The following is a 17,121-nucleotide window of genomic DNA, read 5'->3' as shown; positions in this document are numbered from 1 at the left end:
GGGTCTGGGTAATTTCTGTAACATCATTGGAATCCTCATCGGGATCTGATTCATCGGAAAATTGGTAGTCTTCCCAATATTTTGCTTCCTCGGCGGAAACACCATTGACCATTATTAATTTTGGTCCATTGGTTGAGGGTTTTCTTTTATTTATCTGTTTTTCAGTGGTTTCTAATATTTCCTCCTCCGGAACCTCTTCTTCTTCCGGTTCCTCTTCTTCCGGTTCCTCTTCTTCCAGTTCCTCTTCTTCCGGTTCCTCTTCGGGAATTTGTGAGTCTTCTCAATATATATTTTACTCTTCATTATTATTAGGTGAGTCAATGAGATTTGTACTAGAGGTAGACATCTATCACACAATATCAAACAAATTAAGAGATTAATATATCACATAATATTTACATGTTAATAATATATAGTTTTCAACAAAAAAATGTTAAGCAACCGTTTTTTAAGTAAACACGGTCGAAGTTCCAGACTCACTAATGCATCCTAACAAACTCGGTTAGACATACTAATGTAAATTTCTGGTTCTCTAAGACCAACGCTAGGATACCAACTAAAATGTCCCGTTCATAATAATTATAAACGTTTCATATTAATTGATTTCGTTGCGAGGTTTTGACCTCTATATGAGACGTTGTTCAAAGACTGCATTCGATTTTTGAAACAAACCATAACCTTTATATTTGTGATAAAGGTTTAAAATATTACGAAGATTATCAAATAATAATAATCTAAAATGTAGCGTTTTCACACGACCATTACATAATAGTTTACAATAATATTGCACAACAACTTAAGTCTTCGAATACAGTTTTTAAACAATATTGTACAAGCATACAGACTCCAATCCTGTCTTTATTTAGCATGCAACAACAGAAGCTCTTAATAATCACATGAGAATAAACATGCTTTAAACGTCAACAAAAATGTTGGTGAGTTATAGGTTTAACCTATGTATCAAATTATATTAATAGACCACAATATTTCATTTTTCATAATTAACTGCAGGAACACTCATCTGCAAAAAAAAAATATAATACAGGAACACTCAACTGTATAAAAATCATTCATATGAAGTGAAGGTATTTTATATGCCCAAGAGACATAATAAATTAATATGGCCAATATGTTATGATCCAAGTCGGGTCATACCCAATAACAAACCATCAACACCTTTTATGTATTTATTTTAACGATTGGATCTTTAAAATTAATACTCGACACTTGAACTTTAGAAATTGGTTTTCTAAAGATAAAAATGCTTGAAATAATTATTTGGATAATTATACCTACAAGTTTAATTCTTTGTATGATTAAACTTTTATTTATGTTACAATTTTATAAGTGGTTTATAAAATTAAATAAAGTGCAAGTATTACATGGAACTAGCAAGCTTTAAATAAATAAATAAAGGGAAGGGGGTGGTGGTGGCGATTTTGGGGTTCCAAGACACCCCACCCCATGCTTGCTTGGTTAATTGGATTTACACTCAAAGTACTAGCATTTTCAAAAGGCAAAAACTCTCTCCCTGATTCCTTTCTTGGCCAAAATTTTGGAGAGAAGAAGAGGGTTCTTCACTTGGTTTTTACTTACATTTTTGGTGTCTAAATCCTAACTACATCAAGTGGTGTTGATTGACAAAAGGCTTGTGGGTATTTCAAGCTTAAGACCTCAAGTTAGAAGTTGCTAGTTCATCATCTTCATCATCTTCTTCATCATCATCTTGTAACCTCCTAACTTGGAGTAGGTACTTTTCTTTACTAGCACTCTTATATTTGTAAGTATATTTCTAGACTTGATCTATTTTGGAATTCATGTTTAAAAGGTTAAACTCATATTGATTTGTTTATGTAAAATTGCTTCCGCTTCACTTTTAAAATCGGGTTTTGGCATGCATGTTAATATAACTTGTTAATATGATGAATTCCAATAATGGTATCTAAAGTCGAGGTCATAGAAATATGCTTCTTGTATTTGGCTTTAAAACCCATTTTGATTACATTCTAGTAACATGCATGAAATTAGAATGTAAAAAAAATTTGGGTTTTGGGTGGGGTGCCTTTTTTTTGGCCGAATTTTTGGGGCTTCCAAAAGGGTTTGGAGCTTCAAATTTGGTCAAGTTTTGTTGTTTGTTGTTGTTCACAATCAAGCCTAGACCTTATGTTTGGATGTGTGGATGTTTGGTTGCATTTCATTTGGTTTGTAATATTGTAATATTTTTTTGTAATTTGGTGATGTAATTTATTTTATTTTGGTATGTAAAATAGATTAGGTTGTAACTTCTTTTTCCTAGAAAAAATGTATTAGGTTGTATATTTTTTTTGTAAAAAGAAATGAAGATCCAAGATGATGAAGGAAAGTCACAAGATGGAGCATATGGATGCAAGAGTTAGTGGGAGATTTAAAAATCTCTTACTTTGTGATTTAACCCTTTACCGGTGACACTTATTTTCGGCTAAACAAGTGTCCACCATTTTGGCTTGATTGTGAACATTGTTGTTATGCATGCTTGTATGGTTATTGTGTTTGTATGTTTGGTTGATACAAGATTATCACATGTTAACAACTTGCAAAACGACATTATAATTGGTTATATTAAAAACCACAAAAGGACACTAATAAATGGTTATTAAGAACAAGATGATAATGTATATAAAATGGTTTATATCTAGTAATTGGTTTTATTACTATGACATGAAAATAGGTTTTTCATAATGTACTATACACCAAATGCATGTTGGTGTATGGCAAATATGTTTTCTTAAACTAGAATAAAGAAAGCCTAAAATCCCTTTATAACTAAAACAAGGTAAACAAGTTTAACGCCAACCTTTTGTGGGACACTTGAACATAGTAGGGAACTCATAATGGGATAAAGGTCACCTAACCGTTATGAGCTAACTAATATGGTTAAGGTAAAATTCGCATGCTTGTGGGATAAAGGTCACCTAACCACTTGTATGTTAATTTTACATGTTTACACAAGTAGGACGACTTGATTTGGGAATCATGAACTTAGGGTCACTGAAGCATGAGGAATAAATAGGCGTTGATGGGATAAATATGCCATGCAAAAGGATTGCATGATCCCATAATTTAGAAGTTGAAAAAGGATTGCAATTGTCATATAAATGACTACCTAGCTAAATCAAATAACGGGATAAAGGTCACCTAACCGAAATTTGATTTACCGTTGGATTCTAATATTTAATAAGTCAATTAATATTTAAAGGGTATTGTTTATTAAATTTAAAATCGATACTTAAATGAACTTTGTTAAATTTTGTAAATGGCCGCCAATAACAACAACATGCAAAACACACCTATTAACTTGAACAACCTATCGTTAAGGTCTCTCCTCGACAAAGACAAACTCAACCATACAAACTTTATGGATTGGTTCCGCAATCTTAGGATTGTCCTCAAACTCGAGGATAAAACGTATGTGTTGGAAGACCCCATTCCCGATCAACTCAACGAGGATGATACGGAAGGCATGGCTTATTGGGATAAGTATTGCGCCGATTCGGTGCAAGTCGCTTGCCTAATGCTTGGGACTATGATACCCGAACTCCAAAAGGATTTCGAGCATCATACTACATACGACATGATCACGCAATTGAAGGAGATGTTCCTTCAACAAGCACGTGTCGAGCGCTTCGAGACCGTTCGAGCGCTTCATGCATGTCGTATGGACGACTCCCAATCCGTTTCATCTTATGTCATTAAGATGAAAAGCCTCATTGATCGTGCAAACCGTCATTATCTCAACATATCTAATGAGCTAGCCACGAATATTATCCTAAACTCCTTGTCAAAGAGGTTTGGCCAATTTGTAATTAATTACAATATGAATGGGATGGATAAGACCATTGGCGAACTTCATGGCATGCTTAGGACGGCGGAAACTAGCATGGGTAAGAGGGCTTCACCCGTGCTAATGATCAATGATGGTGGGTCCAAAGGTAATAACACCTCTAAGCCAAAGGCAGCAAAGAGGAAAGGACCCGCCCATCAAGGCAAGGGAAAGGGGAGGATGGTTACCCCAACCAAAAACAAGAACAAGAAGTAAAAGGTTGCCGGACAAGCAAACCCCAAGGAAGACCCGTGCTTCGGTTGCGGTGAAATGGGTTACTGGAAACGCAACTGCCCGGTCTACCTTAAGGAGTTGAAGGAAAAGAGGGATGCGGGGCAATCCTCAGGTAATATATATATGGTATATATAGAGCTTAGTATTACTTCTTCTAATACATGGGTATTAGACACTGGATGTGGAACTCACATTTGCAATTCTTTGCAGGGGTTCAAAAGAAGTAGCAAGCAAGCGGGAACATCAAGTCTCTTTATGGGTAATGGAGCCAAAGTGCAAGTGAAGGCTCAAGGAGACTTTGTATTAAAGCTTCCAAGTGGTTTGGAACTTATTTTCAACAATGTTTTGTATGCACCGGATTTATGTCGAAATATTATTTTAGTTTCCCGTTTAAAACAATGTGGTTTTTATCTTAATTTTGTTAATGATGATATCCACGTTTATTTAGATAATGTATTCTATTTTAAGGCTTTGCCTTCAAATGGAATTTATGAATTGGTTCATGATGATACATCATCTAGTAGCTCAATATACCATACTAGCACCAAGAAACTCAAAAGGGATTTAAGTGATTCCTACTTATGGCATTGTCGCCTTGGTCACATAAACAAGAATCGAATGCATACACTTCAAAAGAATGACCTTTTTAAATCAAATGAACTAGACTCGTTTGATGTATGTGAATCTTGTTTACAAGGCAAAATGACTAAAGCACCTTTCAAAGGGACCTACGAAAGGGCTAAGGACTTATTGGGATTAATACATTCAGATGTATGTGGACCCTTTAAGCCCATAACTCGGAATGGTGAAAGATACTTTGTTACTTTCAATGATGACTTCAGTCGTTTCAGATATGTCTACTTGTTAAGACATAAGGACGAAACTTTTGAAGCATTCAAAGAATATCAAAACGAAGTACAAAATCAACTCAATAAGACAATCATGGTACTTCGTACCGATAGAGGAGGTGAATACCTAAGTGATGCTTTCCAAGATCATCTTAAAAGTTGTGGGATTATCTCGCAGCTCACTCCTCCTGGAACACCCCAACTAAATGGAGTTTCCGAAAGGAGGAACCAAACCCTAATGGATATGGTTCGATCTATGATGGCAAGAAGCTCGTTACCTCTATCATTTTGGGGTTATTGTCTAAGCTCCGCGGCTCGTATTTTAAATATGGCCCCAACCAAGAAAGTGGAACGAACTCCTCATGAGATGTGGTTTGGAAAACCTCCATCTCTATCATACTTAAAGGTATGGAGATGTGAAGCTTATCCTAAGCGTTACGTCCCTAATAAATTGGATGCTCGATCCACGAAGTGTATCTTCATAGGATATCCCAAGGATGATATGGGATACTATTTCTATGATCCGACCGAGCAAAATGTATTTGTTGCTCGAAAGGCGGAATTCCTTGAAACTAAGTTCCTAATGGAAGGTAATAGTGAAAGGAAGATAGATTTTGAAGAGGTTCAAGATCAAGTAGATGATACACAATTGGTTGACACTAGCACTCAACATGAAAATGTTGAGAATGATCAAGTGGTTGATCAAAGTATACAAGACGTTCGAAGATCTAGTAGGATTAGTAATCCTCCCGAGAGATATGGGTTTCTTATGGATGGTTGCTATGTGGTTGATTTGGATGAACCCACAAACTACAAAGATGTTTTATCAAGGATTGATAAAGATAAATGTCAGGAAGCCATGAACGCCGAGATGCAATCCATGTATGACAACCAAGTTTGGGAACTTGTTGCACAACCTGCTGGCTCTAGGCTAGTTGATTGTAAATGGCTTTTCAAAATGAAAACCGACATACATGGAAACTTGGATACATATAAAGCTAGACTTGTAGCAAAAGGTTTCACTCAAACTCAAGGGGTTGACTATGATGAAACTTTTTCGCCTGTGGAAATGATAAAGTCTATTAGGATATTATTTGCCATAGCTTCTCATTATGATTATGAAATATGGAAAATGGATGTCAAGACCACTTTCCTAAATGGATATCTTGTGGAAGATGTCTATATGGTTCAGCCTGAAGGTTTTGTTGATCCGAAATATCCTAAAAAGGTATGCAAGTTAAAGAAGTCAATCTACAGATTGAAACAAGCATCTAGAATGTGGAATTATCGTTTTAATGAGGAGGCCGAGAAATTTGGCTTCATCAAAAATGGTGATGAAGCTTGTGTATACAAGAAAGCTAGTGGGAGCACTATCATGTTCCTTGTACTATATGTGGATGATATATTGTTATTTGGAAATGATATTCCGGCAATGCAAGGAGTTAAAACTTGGCTAAGTAAATGCTTCTCCATTAAGGATCTTGGAGAAACACAATACATTTTGGGGATTGGGATCTACAGGAATAGATCCAAGAAACTGATAGGTTTGAATCAAAGTGCATACATTAAAAAGGTCTTCAAAAGGTTTAAGATGGTGAACTCTAAGAGTGGTTTGGTACCTATTCAAAGAGGAACGCCTCTCAGTTCATCTCAGTGCCCTACCACGAAAGATGAACAAGAGAGAATGAAGAGAGTCCCTTATGCATCTGCTATTGGGTCAATCATGTATGCAATGATATGCACTAGACCGGATGTGTCATGCGCCCTAAGCTTGACAAGTAGATACCAGAATAACCCAGGAAACAGTCATTGGATTGCGGTTAAAAGTATATTGAAGTACCTTAGGAGGACTAAGGATTGGTGAGGAGGAACTTGCTGTAAAGGGTTACGTGGACGCGAGTTTCCAAACTGATCGAGATGATTCTCGATCACAATCCGGTTATGTCTTCATGCTAAATGGAGGTGCGGTCTCTTGGAAGAGTTCAAAGCAAGATGTTGTTGCTTTATCCACTAAAGAGTCGGAGTACATCGCTGCCTCATTGGCAGCTCAGGAAGCTGCATGGATGAAGAAATTCATCAACGACTTAGGAGTGGTCCCTACCATTCAAGACCCTCTTGAGATCTTTTGTGACAACGAGGGAGCAATAGCTCAAATCAAAGAACCTCGTGCTCATCAAAAGACACGTCACATTGAGCGGAGGTTCAACTACATAAGGGATGAAGTTGAAAAAGGAAAGATATGTATTCGCAAAGTTCACACAGATCATAATGTTGCGGATCTACTCACGAAGCTTTTACATGGGCCAAAACATGAGGGACATGTTTGTGCATTAGGGCTTCGATATTCTAGTGATTGGATATGATCTGTTTTATGTATTGTAACGGAACGAATTAGTTTAAACTCATTAATAAAATTATGTTATTAATTTATTAAATTTGAGTCATGTTCCTATTTTGCATATTTTATCCATGAATAAATAATTATTCTAAATTCCGTAGTTGATCACATTTGTGGGAACAAGTGTGAGGTCTAGACTATTATGAACTTGGATTGGTTAACATTCAAATGGTGAATGTAGGGCAAGGTTGCAACCAAGGTTCATAGATATTTGTGGGACACAAATATTGGAAGACCCGCTCTCAAGATTTGCTGTATGGAGCCTTTGTGGTTGATCACATGTAATCTTGAGTAAAGGAGAATATCATTGTATCCTCTGACCTGAGATACATATTGGATTCAGATATTTACCGAATATCGTGCCTTGATTCTTTCCTTTGCTATTCTGAAAATGGTAGCTCATAAGGAAGAGCTCAGGTATAATACAAGGTGTGTATCTAGGACGTATGTAGTCAAGATGGAATTTGTCCCTTTTATTCATTGAGAGTCAGATGTCTAAGGCCTGATAAAGTTAAATCTAAAAGAGAGTGATCACTCCGTGTCTCTTGGATTTGACATGACATCTAGGATAAAAGGACACATTGAAAGATTCACCTAATCATATTCGAGATGGGAACTCGAAAGGGATGATGTTATTGAATGGCACCAAGTCATAACACATTGGGGGTGATGGACGGTCGTTAGGTGGTATCCGTCACTTGCATTAATTCCTTATGTTTCTCGTGCAAGTGGGAGATTGAAGGTATTTCATATGCACAAGAGACATAATAAATTATTGTGGCCAATATGTTATGATCCAAGTCGGGTCATACCCAATAACAAGCCATCAACACCTTTTAGGTATTTATTTTAACGATTGGATCTTTAAAATTAATACTCGACACTTGAACTTTAGAAATTGGTTTTCTAAAGATAAAAATGCTTGAAATAATTATTTGGATAATTATAACTACAAGTTTAATTCTTTGTATGATTAAACTTTTATGTGTGTTACAATTTTATAAGTGGTTTATAAAATTAAATAAAGTGCAAGTATTACATGGAACTAGCATGCTTTAAATAAAAAAAATAAATAAATAAAAAGGGAAGGGGGTGGTGGTGGCAGTTTTGGGGTTCCAAGACACCCCACCCCATGCTTGCTTGGTTAATTGGATTTACACTCAAAGTACTAGCATGCTTACACATTTTTACACACACATAATTACTAGCATTTTCAAAAGGCAAAAACTCTCTCCCTTATTCCTTTCTTGGCTGAAATTTTGGAGAGAAGAAGAGGGTTCTTCACTTGGTTTTTACTTACATTTTTGGTGTCTAAATCCTAACTACATCAGGTGGTGTTGATTGACAAAAGGCTTGTGGGTATTTCAAGCTTGAGACTTCAAGTTAGAAGTTGCTAGTTCATCATCTTCATCATCTTCTTCATCATCATCTTGTAACCTCCTAACTTGGAGTAGGTTCTTTTCTTTACTAGCACTCTTATATTTGTAAGTATATTTCTAGACTTGATCTATTTTGGAATTCATGTTTAAAAGGTTAAACTCATATTGATTTGTTTATGTAAAATTGCTTCCGCTTCACTTTTAAAATCGGGTTTTGACATGCATGTTAATATAACTTGTTAATATGATGAATTCCAACATGAAGAACACCTGGTAACCGACATTAATAAATGCATATAGAATATCCCCAAATATAGAGGTACACTCATCTGTATATAAAAAATCAAAGTACTAAAGCATCTATAACCTGGATGGGGTTCATTAGGCCCATAGATCTATCTTCAGGATTCACGTCAATTAGTGGCGTTCACTAATTCTTAGGCTACCAAGCTAAAAGGGTGATTTTCAATTTCGATAATCCAACCATAGAATATAGTTTCGATTACTTGTGTCTATTTCGTAAAATATTTATAAAAGCAGCGCATGTATTCTCAGTCCCAAAAATATATATTGCAAAAGGATTTAAAAAGGGAGTAAATGAAACTCACTTTCACAGATTTTTCCTTCGTTGGAAATAAGACTTGGCCACTGGTCGATTTACGAACCTATAACAAATATGTACATATATATCAAATTATAATTGAAATATATTCACAACATTTTTTATTACATTTTTATGATTTAAGTTTGTTAAGTTAGCAGTCCTCGTTAGTAACCTACAACTAGTTGTCCACAGTTAGATGTACAGAAATAAATCAATATATATTATCTCGAATCAATCCACGACCTAGTGTATACAAGTCTCAGGCTAGATCACAACTCAAAGTATATATATTATTTTGGAATCAACCTCAACCCGGTATAGCTAACTCAAACATTACTGCATATAGAGTGTCTATGGTTGTCCCGAAATATATATATAGATGGGTCGATATGATATGTCAAAACATTGTATACGTGTCTATGGTATCCCAAGATTATATAATATGTACAATACAATATAAATTAGTTAGGATATGTTTAGTCTAGATTTGTTACAAAATTTTCGTAGCTAAAACTAGCAAATTTATCCAATTTTGTTTTACCCGTCATATCTTCGTTTCAAATCCGTTTTGAGTGATTCAAGTTGCTATGGTTTCATAATGAACTTAAATTTATGAAACTAAACAGAAAAGTATAAGTTTATAGTCGAAAATACAGGTTACAAGTCATTTTTTAAAGGGGTAGTCATTTCCGTCGAAAGAACGACATCTTGATGACCATTTTGAAAAACATACTTCCACTTTGAGTTTAACCATGATTTTTGGATATAGTTTCATGTTCATAAGAAAAATCATTTTTCCAGAAGAACAACTTTTAAATCAAAGTTTATCATAGTTTTTAATTATCAAACCCAAAACAGCCCGCAGTGTTACTACAACGGCATATGTCCGGTTTTACGGTGTTTTTCATGTTTCCAGGTTTTAAATCATTAAGTTAGCATATCATATAGGTATAGAACATGTGTTTAGTTGATTTTAAAAGTTAAGTTATAAGGATTAACTTTGTTTGCAAACAAGTTTAGAATTAACTAAACTATGTTCTAGTGATTACAAGTTTAAATCTTCGAATAAGATAGTTATATATATATATATATATATATGAATCAAATGATGTTATGAACATCATTACTACCTCAAGTGTAGTTGGCAAACCTACTGGAAATGATGAAAAATAAACTTGAGCTTTAAAGGATCTTCGATGGCTTGGAAGTTCTTGAAGTAGAATCATGACACGAAAACAAGTTCAAGTAAGATTACTACTTGAATTAAGATAGTTATGTTTATAGAAATTGAACCAAAGCTTGAATATGATTCTTACCTTTAATTTAGAATGAAAACCTACTGAGATTAACCAAATTTTCTTGATCTTGGATGATTACTTGGAATGGATTTGAAAGCTTGGAAGTAATCTAGCAAGTTTGAAAGATTTATTGAAGTGTTCTTGAGTGGTTGTGTTTATGATGATTAAAGGTTGTAATTGAAGCTAAAAGATGGTGAAAATGCTTGGAGATGATCAAGTATGATGTTAGGAGTATTTTGAGAGAGAATTTGGAGTGTAAGTATGAGAAAATGGAATGGAAAAATGAGGTGAAATCATAAAAACGTTTTTAGTCATTATAAACAAAGAAAAGATTCTTAAGTTTGTTTTCTTGCTAAATATTCATGCTAGTTGACAAATGGTTGGTTCCACATGTTCCTTAATCATTTAAGGTTGCTAAGAAGCAGATTTTTATGTGTATATATCAATAGTGTGTACATCTAGGAGCTGGGTATTGTACGAGTACGAATACAGTTGCATACGAATAGAATTGTTGATGAAAATGAATGAGAATGTAATTGTAAGCATTTTTGTTAAGTAGAAGTACTTTGGTATGTGTCATGAAGTCTTTCAAAATTGTACTAATACATCTTAATATACGACATGTATATAATTTTTCACTGAGTCGTTAAGTCATCGTTAGTCATTACATATAAGTGTTGTTTTGAAACCTTTAAATTAACGATCTCATTTAATGTTGTAAACCCAATGTATATTATATCTAATGAGATGTTAAATTATTACATTATCATGATATTATGATGTATGAATATATCTTAATGTGATACATATACATTAAAATGTCGTTACAACGATAATCGTAACATATATGTCTCGTTTCGAAATTCTTAAGTTAGTAGTCTTGTTTTACATATGTAGTTCATTGTTAACATACTTAACGATATATATAATTATCATTTTATCTTGTTAAATATAGTGTAATAATATCTTAATATGATACATATGTACTTAGTAAGACGTTGTTATAACGATAATCGTTATATATATCGTTTCGAGTTTTCTTAATTCAATAGTCTCATTTTATGTATATAACTCATTGTTAATATACGTAGTGAGATACTTTCTTATCATAATATCATGTTAACTATATATATATATATATATATATATATATATATATATATATATATATATATATATATATATATATATATATATATATATATATATATATATATATCTACATATATATATCATCATATAATTCTTACAAGTTTTAACTTTCGTGAATCGTCTGTCAACTTGGTGGTCAGTTGTCTACATGAAAATCATTTCAAATAATCAAGTCTTAACAATTTTGATTGCTTAACATGTTGGAAACATTTAATCATGCAAATATAGTTTTCATTTAATATATAATCTTGGAAAAGTTCGGGTCACTACAGTACTTACCCGTTAAATAAATTTCGTCCTGAAATTTTAAGCGGTTGAAGGTGTTGACGCATCTTCTGGGAATAAGTGCAGGTATTCCTTCTTTATCTGGTCTTCACGTTCCTAGGTGAACTCGGGTCCTCTACGGGTCTTTCTTTCTTGTGAATTGCGGATGATAGTTTATGCATAATGTTTGCATGGTTGTTGAATTGCTAGCTTGTATGCAGTATTGTGTAAGTGATTGCAAGTAGGTATATTATATAGGTATATGTATAATTATTGCATTCACTAAGCCTAGGCTTACCCCTTCAGTTGTTTACCAATTATTACAAGTATTGTGTTATTGATGCTAGCTAGTTGTTAGACTAGATGTGCAGGAGCATTCGAGCTTGATGGGGTAGCTTTTGGATAATTGGACGCGGATGGGGGATTTGATAGTCCCTGGTATTATGCTCATGGTATCAGGTTGGGTTGTAGATGAAAGCATTTTGTATGTTCGAGAGACATATTAAATCAATGTGGCTAATGTGTTATGATCCAAGTCGGGTCATACCCAATAACAAACGTACCGACACCTTATTCGTATTTGATCTTTACGAATGGATCGTTGATTAAATTACGCGACACTTGAATTTTAAGAAAATGGTTTCTTAAACAATATTACTTGATTTGTGTATATATATGATTATGGAATAATTATATAACAAGTATTTAATTATTTATAGGTTAAATAATTAATTAAGTTATGATACATTTATAAACATGGTTTTATAAAATATGCATAACATATAAAATGAAGTTTATAAAATGTTTTATAAAATCTAGTTTTATAAAAACTGATTTTATAAAATTAGTTTTATATATATCATTTTATATTATAAGTGGCATGGGAGTTTATAATGAGCATGCAATTGTTTATTTGTTAATGCCCATGCTTAAGCATTAACCAAGACATTGTGTTCTACAACTTACATGCATTAAAACACTTATCATTTGACTAATAAACACACATATTATCAGCTTCATTTGGAGAGCTGCTGTTCGTGAATATAGGGCTGAAACAAAGGGTTTTTAAAGCCAATTTACAAGTCATATTCTAGTGTAATCAAATCCTAACCAAAGTACTAGGTGTTGGTGTTAATTTTGGGGTATAATCTCTTAAGGTTTCATGCTTTTGGAACTCCATTCATCATCATCTTTTATGGTTGCTGCTGTCCAAAATCAGTGAGCATATTAAAGAGGTCTTCAAGCTTGGTTGGAAGGTGATTAAGTGTCTAAAGTCTATTTAACTCAAAAGGTGGTGTTGGTGCATCAAAGGCTTGGAGTTCTTTACACTTGTTCATCATCTTCATCATCAATTAACCTCCTAACTTGGAGTAGGTACATCCCTTGAACTAGCTCTTTTACATTTGAGCATATTTTCTAGACTTGATATATTTTGGAATTCATATCAAAATGGTTTAAATATATTGAAAGTTTTTCATGCATAATTGCTTCCGCTTAAATCTTGTTACATGCATGTTTATGAAACTTGTTTATATGATGAATTCCTACAATGGTATCTAGAGCCAAAGTCTTAGAAATATGCTTCTTGTATTTGGCTTTAAAACCCATTTATCTTACATTCTTGTAACATGCATGAAATGAGAATGTAAAAAATAAAAATTTTGGGTTTTGGTGGGGATGGTTTTTTGGCCGAAAATATGGGGTCTCCAAAGTGGGTTTGGAACTTCATTTTGGCCAAAAATATTTGTTGTTTGTTGTTGTTCACAATCGAGCCTAGACCATGTGTTTGAATGTTTGAATGATTTGGTTGTTATTCATGGTTGTAATATTCATTCATTTGGTTTGTATTAATTTGTAATTATTTTGTAATTTGGTATTGTAATTTATTCTAATTTGGTATGTAAAAATAGAGTAGGATGTAATTTCTTTTTCCTAGAAAAATGTAGTAGGTTACATATTTTTTGTAAAAAGAGATGAAGATGCATGAAGATGAAGGATGAACACAAGATGGTGCTTTTGAAGATGCAAGATTAAGTGGGAGATTTTTTAAAATCTCTTACTTTGTGTTTAACCCTTTTCCGGTGACAGTTGTTTTTTGGCTAAACAAATGTCCACCACATTGGCTCTTGATTGTGAACATTTTATTATGCTTGCATGTTTGTTTATTATGTGTGTATGTTTGGTTACTACAAGATAATTCACATGTTAACAACTTGCAAAAACAACATTATAATTGGTTATAATAAAACAACAAAAGGACACTAATAAATGGTTATTAAGGACATGATGTTAATGTATATAAAATGGTTTATATCATGAAATTGGCTTTACTAATATGACATGAAAATTGGTTTTTCATAATGTACTATACACCAAATGCATGTTGGTGTATGGCAAATGTTTTCTTAAAATAGAATTTATGAAAACTTAAAATCCCTTAACTAAAATAAGGTAAACAAGTTAAACGCAAATCTTTTGTGGGAACACTTGAACATAGTAGGGAACTCATAATGGGATAAAGGTCACCTAACCATTATGAACTAACTAATATGGTTAAGGTAAAATTCGCATGCTTGTGGGATAAAGATCACCTAACCACTTGTATGTTGATTTTACATGTTTACACAAGTAGGACAACTTGATTTGGGAATCATGAACTTAGGGTCACCGAAGCATGAGGAACAAATAGGCGTTGATGGGATAAATATGCCATACAAAAGGATTGCATGATCCCATAATTTAGAAGTTGCAAAAGGATTGCAATTGTCATATAAATGACTACCTAGCTAAATCAAATAACGGGATAAAGGTCACCTAACCGAAATTTGATTTACCGTTGGATTCTAATATTTAATAAGACAATTAATTATAAAAGGGTGTTGTTTATTAAATTTAAAATCGATACTTAAATGAACTTTGTTAATTTTGTAGATGGACACAAATAACAACAACATGCAAAATGCACCACTTAACCTAAACAACCTATCATTAAGGTCTCTCCTCGAGAAAGACAAACTCAACCATACGAACTTTATGGATTGGTTCCGTAATCTTAGGATTGTCCTCAAACTTGAGGATAAAGCGTATGTGTTGGAGGACCCTCTTCCCGACGAACCAGATGAGGAAGATCTAGAGGGCATGGCTTATTATGACAAGTATTGTGCCGATTCGGTGCAAGTCGCTTGCCTAATGCTTGGGACTATGATACCCGAACTCCAAAAGGATTTCGAACATCATAGTGCATATGACATGATTACGCAATTGAAGGAGATGTTCCTTCAACAAACACGTGTCGAACGCTTCGAAACGGTTCGAGCGCTACATGCATGTCGTATGGATGACACCCAATCCGTATCCTCTTATGTCCTCAAAATGAAAAGCCTTATTGATCGCGCAAACCGTCTTAATCTCAACATATCTAATGAGCTAGCCACCGATCTTATCCTAAACTCCTTGTCAAAGAGGTTTGACCAATTTGTAATTAATTACAATATGAATGGGATGGATAAGACCATTAGTGAACTTCATGGCATGTTAAGGACGGCCGAAACTAGCATGGGTAAAAGGGCTTCACCCGTGCTAATGATCAATGATGGTGGGTCCAAAGGTAACAACACCTCTAAGCCTAAGGCGGCTAAGAGGAAAGGACCCGCTCATCAAGGCAAGGGAAAGGGGAAGATGGTTACCCCAACCAAAAACAAGAATAAGAAGCAAAAGGTTGCCGGACAAGCAAACCCCAAGGAAGACCCATGTTTCGGTTACGGTGAAATGGGTCACTGGAAACGAAACTGCCCAGTCTACCTTAAGGAGTTGAAGGAAAAGAGGGATGCGGGCCAATACTCAGGTAATATATATATGGTATATATAGAGCTTAGTATTACTTCTTCTAATACATGGGTATTAGACACTGGATGTGGAACTCACATTTGCAATTCATTGCAGGGGTTCAAAAGAAGTAGCAAGCAAGAGGGAACATCAAGTCTCTTTATGGGTAATGGAGCCAAAGTGCAAGTGAAGGCTCAAGGAGACTTTGTGTTAAAGCTTTCAAGTGGTTTGGAACTTATTTTGAATGATGTTTTGTATGTACCCGATTTATGTCGAAACATTATTTCCATTTCCCTTTTGAAACAATGTGGTTTTTATCTTAATTTTGTTAATGATGATATCCACGTTTATTTAGATAATGTATTCTATTTTAAGGCTTCGCCTTCTAATGGAATTTATGAATTGGTTCATGATGACACATCATCTAGTAGCTCAATATACCATACTAGCACCAAGAAACTCAAAAGGGATTTGAGTGATTCCTACTTATGGCATTGTCGCCTTGGTCACATAAACAAGAACCGAATACATACACTTCAAAAGAATGGCCTTTTGAAATCAAGTGAATTAGGCTCATTTGATGTATGTGAATCTTGTTTACAAGGCAAAATGACTAAAGCACCTTTCAAAGGGACCTATGAAAGGGCTAAGGATTTATTGGGATTAATACATTCGGATGTATGTGGACCCTTTAAGCCCATGACTAGGAATGGTGAAAAATACTTGGTTACATTCATTGACTACTTTAGTCGTTTCGGATATGTCTACTTGTTAAGACATAAGGATGAGACGTTTGAAGCATTCAAGGAATATCAAAACGAAGTACAAAATCAACTCAACATGACAATCAAGGTACTTCGTGCCGATAGAGGAGGTGAATACCTAAGCGATGCCTTCCAAGATCATCTAAGGAGTTGTGGGATTATCTCACAACTTACTCCACCAGGAACACCCCAACTTAATGGAGTTTCCGAAAGGAGGAACCGAACCCTAATGGATATGGTTCGATCTATGATGGCAAGAAGCTCGTTGCCTCTATCATTTTGGGGTTATTGTCTATGCTCCGCGGCTCGTATTCTAAATATGGCCCCAACCAAGAAAGTGGAACGAACTCCTCATGAGATGTGGTTTGGAAAACCTCCATCTCTAACATACTTAAAGGTATGGGGATGTGAAGCTTACCCTAAGCGTTACGTCCCTATTAAGTTGAATGCTCGATCCACTAAGTGTATCTTCGTAGGATATCCCAAGGATGATATG

The sequence above is a fragment of the Rutidosis leptorrhynchoides genome, chromosome 4, assembly GCF_046630445.1.
Source record: "Rutidosis leptorrhynchoides isolate AG116_Rl617_1_P2 chromosome 4, CSIRO_AGI_Rlap_v1, whole genome shotgun sequence".
NCBI lineage: Eukaryota > Viridiplantae > Streptophyta > Magnoliopsida > Asterales > Asteraceae > Rutidosis > Rutidosis leptorrhynchoides.
This window is presented reverse-complemented; position numbering follows the sequence as displayed.